This window comes from Gymnodraco acuticeps, unplaced genomic scaffold, assembly GCF_902827175.1.
Source record: "Gymnodraco acuticeps unplaced genomic scaffold, fGymAcu1.1, whole genome shotgun sequence".
Classification (NCBI taxonomy): Eukaryota; Metazoa; Chordata; class Actinopteri; order Perciformes; family Bathydraconidae; genus Gymnodraco; species Gymnodraco acuticeps.
In genome coordinates this window covers 447315-460340 of record NW_022989749.1, presented here as the reverse complement: position 1 = coordinate 460340, position 13026 = coordinate 447315, and the positions used below count along the sequence as shown (strand labels likewise).

Sequence of the window (13026 nt, the reverse complement as noted above, 5' to 3'; positions counted from 1 at the left end):
TGGTGCGTTCAAGTGCATTATTCTGGCACGGGAAGATTATGTTATAGGACATTAACGATAAAACAGAATATTGTTGTTCTATTTTTAGACACATCTCGCGATCGACTGGGAATCTCCCCGCGATCGACCGGTCGATCGCGATCGACTGGTTGGGCACCCCTGCTATAGAGTGATGAGTCCTAAAACCCAGAAGTGAGTTAGCATTTTACCACTTCCGGGTCCCTCGTCTCCATAGGATTTTGGAGATAGCTGAAAATAATGTCTGTGGTCGACAAAAAAATTGAAGGGACGGATCACGTTTTGTTCTTGAAAGCAAGTGCCTACCTCCTGCAAACTGTTAAAACAAAAGCTACAACTTGTACCATTTTGAATCTTTATTTTTTAATATCGATCTTAAGTTGGCGGGACGTTGAATTTGTGCGACCCTGCTGTGGTTCGTTTATAGCATTTGGTTAGCATTTTTCTTCTGGCGATTAGATTTATGATTCGAAAATTATAAAAGTAGTGCAGACATGTGGAGATTATCCGGCTGAACAAAACGCGCATTTATCAAACAGGTTCGTTTTCCACAGACCTTATTTCGAGCTATTTTGCAAAATTCTATGGAGAAATCCCATTTCTTTTTGTCGAGGGAATCCATGAGCAGTTTATTTCCGGGTAAATACGTCATCCCTGCACCAATCTAAAGACCTTGTAAATGATGTAATCTATTAAAAAAGGTCAGTTGCTCGCTCAAATTTTGCGGAATATAACGTTAACTGCTCCATTCACCTAGACATTGTCCTTTGTGACTGGAAAAAGTGTCGTTATCCAACTCATAAACGGCGCACACCAAACATGGCGTCTCCCCCGCAACTCAGTGAGATCGAGAAGCATGTGTTTTTCTCCCAGCCAATCAGCAAAGATCCCTCTACCTCACAGAAGACAGAAAGTCGGAAAAAGCAGTATGGTGACTCGGTTTACTTACGGAAGTCGATGAAACATCAAAAATAACGAAAACTCACAAATGTTATGGTTGTGCTAGGTTAGGACATTCGTGTTTTAGAAGTAGAGAAGTTAGTGAAATTAAAATCGCCCCAAAACTCCCTTTCATACTTGACAATGTAATCTACCTGCCACTAAGACCCTGGGGGAGGGGAGACCTAAAACATGACTTTTTAAAACTTTTGAGGCGAGAAATAAAAAACTAATTATGAGATCTATTTGTGGCGGACGATATTTAATTGTGGTGGACCGCCACAAATGAATCGATGTATGGGGAACACTGGCAGCTCTGTCTGTAGTGCTCTACTGCCATGTGCGCTGCTGTTCCCTTGGCTGAATTCACTTCATGAACTTGGAGTTACAAGTACAGTTTGATCAGTTGAACCAAGTGTTATACCTTTGTTGATCGAATCGAGTAAATTACTCACATTGAATGAGTAAAATCATAAGGTTAGTGAGAAATAAGTAAAGTACAATAAGGTATTTTCAATAAGCATAGCTATTACTATTTACAGCATGCTGAATCCTCCACAGTAGACTAAGACCTGTCACAGACTCTTTTATTCTTTAGTCATGGTTCACTTAGGCAATAGATAAAGCTGGAGGCAACACTTGCTCATGCTTGTATGTATTTACGAGTCCCTCATTATGAAATCATCCTTCTGGTTTTCTATCTGTCCATCAACATAAATCATGTGTCAGTGTCGAGGCAGTTTGTCAAAGATGTAAGGGGGAGCGAACCCCAGTGGTTATGTTGATCTTGGACCAGCGAACTTCCCAGTGAAAAAGACGGGTAAATACAATTATATCCATGTAGAGGTGCTGAATTTAAATGTTTTGTGATGTAAATATATTTGTATTTGTTATTTTATGTTTACTTTGCTTAAGTCTGACGCATTTGTATCAGGTCATTTCTAACGGTACTTCTTGTTAAAAGTACCTAAAGACTGTAAACCTAGAGGCCAACATGTGCAACTGGTCAAAAAATATAAACTAATTAATGATAACCATTGCCATATAAATTCCTCGGCCCCCTCACTCAAATTGAGTAAGGTCAACAACGGGCAAACATTTCAGTAATTTTCCATTCAAGTGGGATGGCATCACCCCTCAAATCAGATTCTGTCTTACTGTATGTATCGATTCTTTCTTGAGTTTGGTACTTGATTGAACTGGTAAATACTGGTTAAAGGGAAAAGCCAAAGCCTGGCACTCACCACATGACACACAAATATTTTTGACAAAGAGAATGACACACAGTTTCTCAGAATACCTCTGTGTGTGGTGTAAACAATCAGATCACCATCTTGTGATGCATCTTGATGTATCTAATGTTATTGCCAAGTGATATCAGGGTATAACAGCATGGCATCTAAACCCAAACAAACCCAATCACACGTTGCCTTCCTCTTTAATGTTTCAGGTACGTAAATTGAGCCTAGACTTTTTTTTCCAGATTGGCTGGCAGTCGCACCGGTCCTGAACACACACTCATAAACCATAAACACACAATCAGCCGTTGTTCCGTGTTTCACTTGGAGCAGATGACAATTGTTATCAGACTCCAAACCCACGGCTTCAGCCAAAACACATTAGGGTTCTTTGAAATGAGGCGAGGGTCCCTTCTAGTCACACAGAGAGGACCTTAGGGAAAAATATTTCTGTCGTAAATTATGGCCTTAAATTGCAAGTTTCAACACAAATAACACAATGTGACGGTGTGTGTGGAGGTCAGTGGGAGGACTCACACTTCTTAACACAGTTGTACCTGCTTCACATGTTGGAAGAGGAGGTGATTTCCCCAACCAGTCGTGTAATCTGACATATTGTCTTTCTTGTTGTAAAAGCTTTCTAGTATCTCCACTTTGACTCAATGTCATTTTAGGCCAAACACACATTCAGCAATGTGTTCAGAGAGTATAATTCTTAATATAAATACAAATACTTCTTTCAATCTTTGAGCTTTTCCAGGGTGGCTAATAACGTTTTTCTGTAGTGTCAGCTCAAAACAGATTTGTTTTGTTAAACCAACCGCACACGCTACAATTAATTGACTTAAAATTGCTTCTGCTAAAATTGCTTCCGCTAAAAAGAAAAATATCATTCCACTGCGTACCAATAGCAGGAAGTGCGGCATCAACAATGTAACTTAAATGACGACAGCACTGATCGAGGTTTTCTGTAACTCTCCAAGTCTGTTCACATTTTCTTTTCTCTACGGAGAACAGTTTGATCTTTTAGAAGCCCCGACAGATGGTCCTATAGATGGTTTAAGCAAGCTGTCCTCATATTGGATCAACACAGATTTCCCATGTAATAATTAAAGATTGTAAAGGATTGTTTTCAGGCTTGTTTGTTTTGGTTCGCTACAGAGCACTGCAGTTCTTCTTTTAGTAGAGAGCATTTTAGAGACTTCCTCTAGCCGAGTCGATTTACTTCCTGATGGATTGACGAATACAGCTCTTAACAACTGGAAACCAAAACTTAACTCTGGATAATGAGTGTGCATAAGATAAAACTACATCAGAATCACCTTAAGAAAAGGAAAGTTAAAACAGTCTTCACCAGATAAAGACTTCAATGTTAGGAGACTTGACTTAACTTAGAACTTAGAGAATATGCTCTCTGTATGCTATAAAATGTCCATTAAAAGGGAAAATGTAAAACAACACAAAAAGCCGGCCAACAGGGTGTACTTTGAGGGTTTGTGACTCTGCTGACTGTTTACATGCATAAAAAGCTACATAACACACAAGGGGACGGGTAATAACCAGAAAAGAATGACATGGGATCTTTTAATATAGCAAGACAGATGCAATGCTGCAAAACACTCATACAGTGGAGGTTTATGATTACTATAATGTTTTACTTACCAATGTAATCGTTAAAAACAGCTTCTGGTTAAAAAAACTTCTCCTTCACAGATAAAAAAAAACACGAGTCATTTTATTACCCTTTTAATTATTTTTACATTAGGGACCAGTCAGATTTCTCAATATGATTTTTTTAATTAACCAAATGAGGAATGATACAACAAATATGTATTCTAAGTTTCTGAAATGTTTATTCTAAGTTTCAGACATGTTGTGTTTATGTCAGGGACCTCTTGATAATCCAAAGTGTATTTTTCGGTGTCTCTTTCTCACAACTTATTTCCTGTGTACTGCGAAAGCAAAAAAGCTAAATATAATGAGGAAGGAGCTTTAATTACTAGCGGAAGAAAAAGGGGAAGGGCAGAGAGAAAGCTGGAAGAAAGATTTAAGGTAAGGCACGACAGTAATTGGAAAACACAACGCTCGTACCAACGAACTGTAGAGACAGACCAGTTTAATAATCTGACGGAGGATCTCAGCATCGGACAGCAGCACCATGAAGACGTTTCTGCTGCTCTTCCTCTCACTGATGACAGGTAAAAAGATTACCTATACCCGATAGCGAATTTTAATAAAATAAAGCCTTTTCAACATATTCTGCGTCCATTTTGAGCTAATTGTTTTTATTTTATTGATCATAACTACATCATATTTATCGATATGAGTAAAATCCTACAGCATCAAATTCTGCTACTGTATTCATGTGTGTGTGTGCATTATATTAATGCACACTGTACATACAGTTTTTATTTCATTCAAGTATTGCCAGTTCTGCACAACCCTCACAATATGTTCACATTTGTACACAAGCTACCTCTCATCCACTTTACATAACAATACTAGTTTATATTTTATTTGATCATATTATTCAAAGTACTTTGCAATAGTACGTCGTATTTTTGTATTCATGTAAACATTTTTTAAATGTGTGATTTACTAATTAATCCTGAAAGTGTGTCCTGATTTTGTTTGAGAATCTGACATGAACGTTTCTCTCTCTCAACAGGCTGTGAGGCCTCTATGGTGAAGGGATGCAGAGGTGGATGGGTTAATTTTACCCGCGGACACCCTGAGACATGGAAAATATATACAAGTATTAATGTAGAGGACAAAGATGGAAATCAAACAATAATTGAAACCAATGAAAAAAACATGTGGATAAGCGATGGAAGATTTTCCGTGGAATTGAAATTAGGTAAGAAAAGCTTCATATCTATCGTGACACTCTCTTGTCCTTTGTGGAAGCACTCTGTTACCACACCCTCAACAAACTATGTATAATGCATGCAAATACAAAGTCATCAACTGCAAATCCATTCAGACAACAATGGAAATCAGTTAAGGCACACGTTAACGGATAGATTTCATGTTTTACTTTTCTTTTTTATTTGCAGATAACCGCTGCCAGGAAGCATTAAATGTAACTGCGTACAGAACAGGTAAAACCACCATCTCATTTGATTACGAAATAAATTACGACGACTCCATGTTTTGCTGCAAAGAGAACGGTTCAATCTGTAAGGATATTTCAACAAAATCTGCTCAATCAAAGGGGATGTTCACTCTCACAGAAACCAAGAGTGGCTTCAATGTGTCCATCAGTAATGTGTCCCCACAGCACGCTGGAGTCTACTGGTGTGGAGTGGAATCAACTGAAGGAAGTTACCGAGTTGCTCTCAGGAAAATACAACTGGAGGTTAAAGGTGGGGTAGGTAAGTTTGAGAAACCGGCTCGAGATACACTTTTTGTTATATTCCATGGAATGCTCTTAACATCCCGATAGCAATGAATATCTGAAGTGCTTTGACAACAAATCCATAAAAAAATATCATCTGTGGAAGCCGTGGCGCTGTAAAAAGCACGACCAATCATCTGAGCCGGCTAAAGTAACTGGATGGCCTCCCTGCCTGTCAGCTGGGCACAAAGCTTATCTCGTGCCCTCATTGGTCATGTGCGCGTTCTTGTGTGTTGGAGGAGGGGCTCTGTAAGGAAGTGGCAGATTTTCTCCGGTTGTGTATTTTCAAATTCTAGCGCACTCGAGCCGGTTTCTCCGAAATTACCTACCCCACCTTTAAAGGTGAGAAACTAAATATCTGAGATGAATAATAAAGGTTTCTCTGATATAAGTTGTTAAATACAGACCATGTGGTCTGTCTGTCTACATCAAAAACTTCACTAGGTCTGCAACTATTTGACAGAAATGTACCTACTGATGTGAATATCCATAGGGTTTTCGCACAATAATAATAGTCAAACCTAATGTTAATTGAAGAAAAAAATGTATGGCTCCAAATTACAAAGACTATCATTGATATATGATTACATGATACACTTTTTTTTACATTTGAATGATTGTATTTCTCGTTTTCCATGCTTTCCAACGTTATAATCTCAGTCTACTTATCAATTTTCAGAAGAATTGACAAACTCTAGTACGTCATCAACATCCCATCCTCCAACCACTTTGTCACCTACTGGTTCATCTACTGGTTCCTCTACTGGTTCGTCTACTGGTTCCTCTACTGGTTCGTCTACTGCTTCATCTACTGGTTCATCTACTGCTTCACCTACTGGTTCACCTACTGGTTCACCTACTGCTTCATCTACTGGTTCATCTACTGGTTCACCTACTGATTCACCTACTGGTTCACCTACTGGTTCATCTACTGGTTCACCTACTGATTCACCTACTGATTCACCTACTGGTTCACCTACTGGTTCATCTACTGGTTCATCTACTGGTTCACCTACTGCTTCATCTACTGATTCGCCTACTGATTCGCCTACTGATTCGCCTACTGGTTCGCCTACTGATTCGTCTACTGGTTCGTCTACTGGTTCACCTACTGGTTCACCTACTGGTTCACCTACTGGTTCACCTACTGGTTCATCTACTGGTTCATCTACTGGTTCACCTACTGATTCGTCTACTGGTTCGTCGACTGGTTCGTCTACTGCTTCGTCTACTGGTTCACCTACTGGTTCACCTACTGATTCATCTACTGGTTCATCTACTGATTCACCTACTGGTTCATCTACTGTGTCAACAACCCAGTCCAACTCTGCCCAGAAAGATGGTGAGAAAACTACTTTTTGTTCTATGGAACATACTGCAGCCATTGCAGGAGGAAGATGATAAATGATGTTATTAGAGATTAAACATTCCCACTAAATGTTATATCACAGACTTAATGGGAGTTAATGTTAGTTAAAATAAGCTACATGGGTTTTGTCTCCTGCAGGCGTCTCTTGGATTCCTATAGTCGCCACTGTGGTCTGTGTGGCTCTGCTGGGGCTTCTGCTATTTTTGGTTTTCAGGCACAAGCGTAAGAGATTTCTGCACGTTACTTTATACGTACTTTTTATTCACTGGAAGTAGGTGGGCTGGCACACAGTTATTAGATTGATCAATTCATCAATACATGTACTTATAATAATAAAAGTAATGGGGTAGGGGATGGGGGGATTTAGAATAAACACATTAGGGGTAAGTTTTAGAAAAATACAGTATTTCTGTAATATATTGAACCAGGGAAATGTGAATAAGTATGGCAAATGCCAAAAAAATACATTCAACCACTTTTATCAATTTCTCTGACAGATTCATGTTGTTCAAAAAACAAAAGTAAAGGAGAAGCACATGACGTGGAGGTAAGGGTCCATATTTGTGGGTGTGTGTGTATCTGTGTGTGTATTAGATTGCTAGATTTAATTGGCCAACAGTTGGGAGTTTCCTCCCAATATTTCCATGATGATGATTTCCAGTTTGTCACCAACAGCCTTTGCCTTCCACAATAAGAGTCTACAGCTATGCTAGCTATGCTCAACTGTGCCTTGAAATAAATCATTTCCAAATATGTGTCTGAAAAGGGACTTAAAAGGAGTTTTGTAGCCAAGCATCATCATCATCATTCTCATTTATAGGGATAAACAATGATCTGCTCACACACACACACACACACACACACACACACACACACACACACACACACACACACACACACACACACACACACACACACACACACACACACACACACACACACACACACACACACACACACACACACACACACACACACACACACACCATGTATATATCACTTCAGGGGACATTACATTGACTTACATGCATTTCCTGGAGACTTATCCTAACCATAACCATAACCAACTAATGCCTAACCCTAACCCTTACCCTAAACCTAACCAAGTCTTCACCCTAAAATGAATGATTCCCCTCATGGGGACCTCCAATTTGTCCCCATGAGGGAGACGAGTCCCCACACGTGACTGTGTAAACAGATTTAGGTCCCCACAAGTATAGTAATGCTAGGCCGCACACACACACACACACACACACACACACACACACACACACACACACACACACACACACACACACACACACAGTCATTCCAACAGCTCTGTTTTTGAATAAATGCTAATGTTAGCTATAACTTCAGCCGACTGGTGAGTGCTTCATTATGAGGATGCTTATAAATATCCTTCCTGTTTCTCACTCAGCTGTGGAAGGATCGTGCCTATGACGAGATCCAGGAGCGCCCCCAGGTGACAGGTCGAGGAACTGCACTTCAGTCACTTTATGTCACTGCCAACGCTCCCACAAACCCCTCTGCCTTGCCGTATTACTCCACCTTCAAAGCTCCCACAAACCCTTCTGCCTCGCTTGAGTACTCCACCATCACGGCTCACAACACCTCTGCTGAAGTTGATTGTGACACATATTCTACAGTGAGGGACCAGGCCCAATCCGCCGCCTAATCTACTGTCAATCATCCATCCAGACTTCCTGAAGACCCTTTCTATTCTTCTGTCAACCACCCACAGCAGACCTGAGATACTGTACATCTTCAACCTAACCCTTACCCTAACCCTTACCCTAAACCTAACCAAGTCTTCACCCTAAAATTAATGATTCCCCTTATGGGGACCTCCATTATGGGGACACTCAGCATTGAGTTGTTTTTTGTGTTATTGCAGGGTGCACAAAGCTTTGCTGATGTTTCGAAAAATAAAAACATTATTTCAGAAAAATGCTTTAAACGTTTGTGACACTGACACCAGCTCTAGTTTGGCTCCTTTGATTTTGTAAGGTGGTTGTTTCCACTCCTCAATAGACTGCAAGTAATCCAGAATCATAATCAAAGCCACATGAGGAGCGATCCTTTTATTTATTTATTTTTATTTATGTTATTACCTGGAGGCCAGAAAACCACCCGCAGAGAGAAACTCTTCACCGACCTGCCACCTTTTTATTAAAATAAACAGAGCAAAAAACACCTGTCCTTTGGAATCTTTTAAACTTACCTGACCTTGATTTGAGTGGTTTTTATTTTCCAGTGACATCTAGTTCATTTTATACGATTTTACTAATCCGGTGTGCCCCCCTTTTATTATTGCACTTTTGTTTTAATACTTGCACTTTCACTTTTAAATGCATGGTTTTAACTAACAGAACTGGAATCACTCTTAAGTTAACCATTTTAGATCCCCTTCTCATTTAAGGTCCTTTACTGATTCCATTGGGACAAGCTACACACACACACACACACACACACACACACACACACACACACACACACACACACACACACACACACACACACACACACACACACACACACACACACACACACACACACACACACACACACACACACACACACACACACACACACACACACACACACACACACACACACACACACACACGCCCCCCTCCAGAGATCCTGGGTTGGGGACATCTGCTTTTTAACATACTCTGCCGCCGTTCCGTGGTCCAGCCCCGTCCTGCACTTTTTAACCAGTCTTTTAAAACGGTCTTGTCCTCACAGAGCTTTTATTATAACGCTTTTAAAAGGGGTTTTATTGGGTCTTAATAGGGCTATGTTTACGGAGGTTTTTAATGTTTTTTTAAAACGCCTATTTACCGAGAGCCAGTGCACCACGCAAGGCTCCCCCGGAGCCCTACGCTCTTCCTCAACCTAACCCTTACCCTAACCCTTACCCTAACCCTTACCCTAAACCTAACCAAGTCTTCACCCTAAAATTAATGATTCCGCTCATGGGGACCTCCATTTTGTCCCCATAAGGAAGGCGAGTCCTGACACGTGACTGTGTAAACAGATTTAGGTCCCCACAAGTATAGTAATGCCACACACACACACACACACACACACACACACACACACACACACACACACACACACACACACACACACACACACACACACACACACACACACACACACACACACACACACACACACACACACACACACACACACACACACAGCTCTGTTTTTGAATAAATGCTAATGTTAGCTATAACTTCAGCCGACTGGTGAGTGCTTCATTATGAGGATGCTTATAAATATCCTTCCTGTTTCTCACTCAGCTGTGGAAGGAACGTGCCTATGACGAGATCCAGGAGCGCCCCCAGGTGACAGGTCCAGGAACTGCACTTCAGTCACTTTATGTCACTGCCAACGCTCCCACAAACCCCTCTGCCTTGCCGTATTACTCCACCTTCAAAGCTCCCACAAACCCTTCTGCCTCACTTGAGTACTCCACCATCACGGCTCACAACACCTCTGCTGAAGTTGATTGTGACACATATTCTACAGTGAGGGACCAGGCCCAATCTGCCGCCTAATCTACTGTCTAATCATCCATCCAGACTTCCTGAAGACCCTTTCTATTCTTCTGTCAACCACCCACAGCAGACCTGAGATACTGTACATCTTTTTCACTTCATTGCTTTTGGATTCAAACCAGGCTTCACACTTCAGTAATAATTTCATAGTTTACTTTGTTTGATTTGAAGTCCTATCTGCACTGATCCCCAAACATGTGATATGATTTCATACAGGTGTGGTTGATAGAAGGTTAGAAATATACTGTTTTAATTAATAACTGGGCAGCAGGTTTGTTGCATTATGGTAAAGTCAGGGGTTCGTAGTAACATATGTATGTGGGAGCATGGTGTAGTATATTGTTACAGAAATAATACTTTAAATCAGGGTTTAGAAGAATAAGGATTGGTTGGCAAAACATTCATTATGAGTTCAACCTTCATCGTTACGATCACAAAACTCTTGATTTGTGTGCTTCTCTCTGTGCTAAAGATGAGCGCTTATATTACTGAACGCTACAGGAACATACTGAATCAAATGTATGCATTTTAGAATCAAGTAATTACAGTCATTATCTCATTAATCTGCCCTTTCACTGCAACCTTTCCCCACAGCCTCACACTGATATATTTACTGTATATAGTGTAAACTGTACAAAATGTCATGCAACATTTATTTCATTCATCTTTTTGAAATCCTTCCTATTTTTTTGACTTTACACATGAATAAATTATGTCACTTGTTATTTACAATATCATTCAATGCTATATTCCATTTGTATATGTAAAAAAATGTTTACTTTTGCATTGAGTTGTTTTTTGTGATATTGCAGGCTGCACAAAGCTTTGCTGATGTTTCGAAAAAATAAAAACATTATTTCAGAAAAATGCTTTAAACGTTTGTGACACTGACACCAGCTCTAGTTTGGCTCCTTTGATTCTGTAAGGTGGTTGTTTCCACTCCTCAATAGACTGCAAATAATCCAGAACTCTGCTGCCCGGATCATCACCCGCACCAACTCACATCACCCCCATTCTCTCTCAGCTACACTGACTTCCTGTACGCTACCGTATTGACTACAAAAACCTTCTACTCACATAGAAAGCTCTCCATAACCTTGCCCCCATCTACATCACCGACCTCCTTCAGGAGTACACCCCCTCCCGCACCCTCCGCTCTTCCTCCGTAGGACTTCTCACCGTCCCAAGCTCTCGCCTCAAAACCATGGGTGCTCGAGCTTTCAGATGCTCGGCTCCCAGACTCTGGAACTCCCTGCCACTACACACCGACAGTCTGATTCCATAACAACATTCAAAACCCACCTGTTCAAACTGGCATTTTCTTTATAAACTGTACCCTGTGTGCTTTTGTGTCCTTCTGTAGTCCATTTACTGTTGTTTGTCTTGTTTTACCCTGGCTGATATTTCACTAAATCCACTGTTTTAATTGTTCCTTGCCCCTATGCCCTGTAAGGTGTCCTTGGGTGCTATGAAAGGCGCCCCCCAAATACAATTTATTATTATTATCATCTACAGAGCAAAATGGAAATCAATTTGGTATAAAGTTGTGCTTCGATTTTTGTGTTGCAGATGAAGGGGGCTGCAAGGATCTATTTAATCTGCGTACAGAATTAGCTATAGATTGTACATAACAGATATTTCCTAAAACTTCAGAAATCAAATTTTATTTCATGGTTTATTCTTGTTATTTTGTTTGTACCAGTGAAGCACATAAAAACATTTTGCATTTTTTACTTTCTATTTTATTTGAAGCTGCAGGCTGCCAAGGTCCATTTAATCAAACTGCGTACAGAACAGCTAAAACCTCCATCACATGTGACGAAGGAAACAAAGACGATTTCAGATTCAAGTTTTTCTGGAAAGTGAACGGTCCAATCTGTGAATATATTTTATCAACAAAATCTGCTCTGAGTTCAAACGGGATGTTCACTCTCACAGAAACAGGGTGTTTCTCAATCGCAAGTACGCTTGCTTGGTAGCACACTTTTTCCATTGTTTGCTTCCTGGGTTCTGTGACGTGTGAACACCCAAATCAACAACAAAGGACCGGATTGGCCCAAATGCACCAATCCGCAGAGCACCTCACACACCAGGATCCCTTGGCTAACTAACAGGGAGTCCCCATTGACTTGCATAGAGCTCCCTGAACGCTGGTAATAGACGAGTTGGGATGGCGGAGAAATGCTCTCCGCAGACCCATTCTCACAGCCTTATAAACCTTTTTCTTTCTCAATATCAAGACACACTTATTGTTTTTACTTCGGCTGTGAGTGTTTGTGTGTGCTCAGGATGAGTTTCACTTGTTCTCGCTGTATCGCCGACACGGAAGCCTGTCCGCTCCTCGCAGCAGGGGCGAGCCTCGCAACGTCCCGACCAATCAGAGCACACTGGGCTCACAGGGAGGGGGGGCAGGAGTTCCAACAAGCTGTTTAGGACAGAGAGTGAATACACATACTATACAGAGATGCTGTATGAGAAACCAATGTGATTTTG

The 13026-nt window shown here is 40.7% G+C and overlaps 1 long non-coding RNA gene across 1 annotated transcript; it reads left to right on the top strand.

Moving 5' to 3' along the window:
* The first annotated feature begins 4112 nt into the window (after positions 1–4112).
* Positions 4113–5403, top strand: LOC117535879. Its single transcript, XR_004567477.1, has 3 exons — positions 4113–4393; positions 4864–5052; positions 5252–5403. It is a non-coding gene; the product is annotated as an uncharacterized LOC117535879 (long non-coding RNA).
* Positions 5404–13026: the final 7623 nt, after the last annotated feature.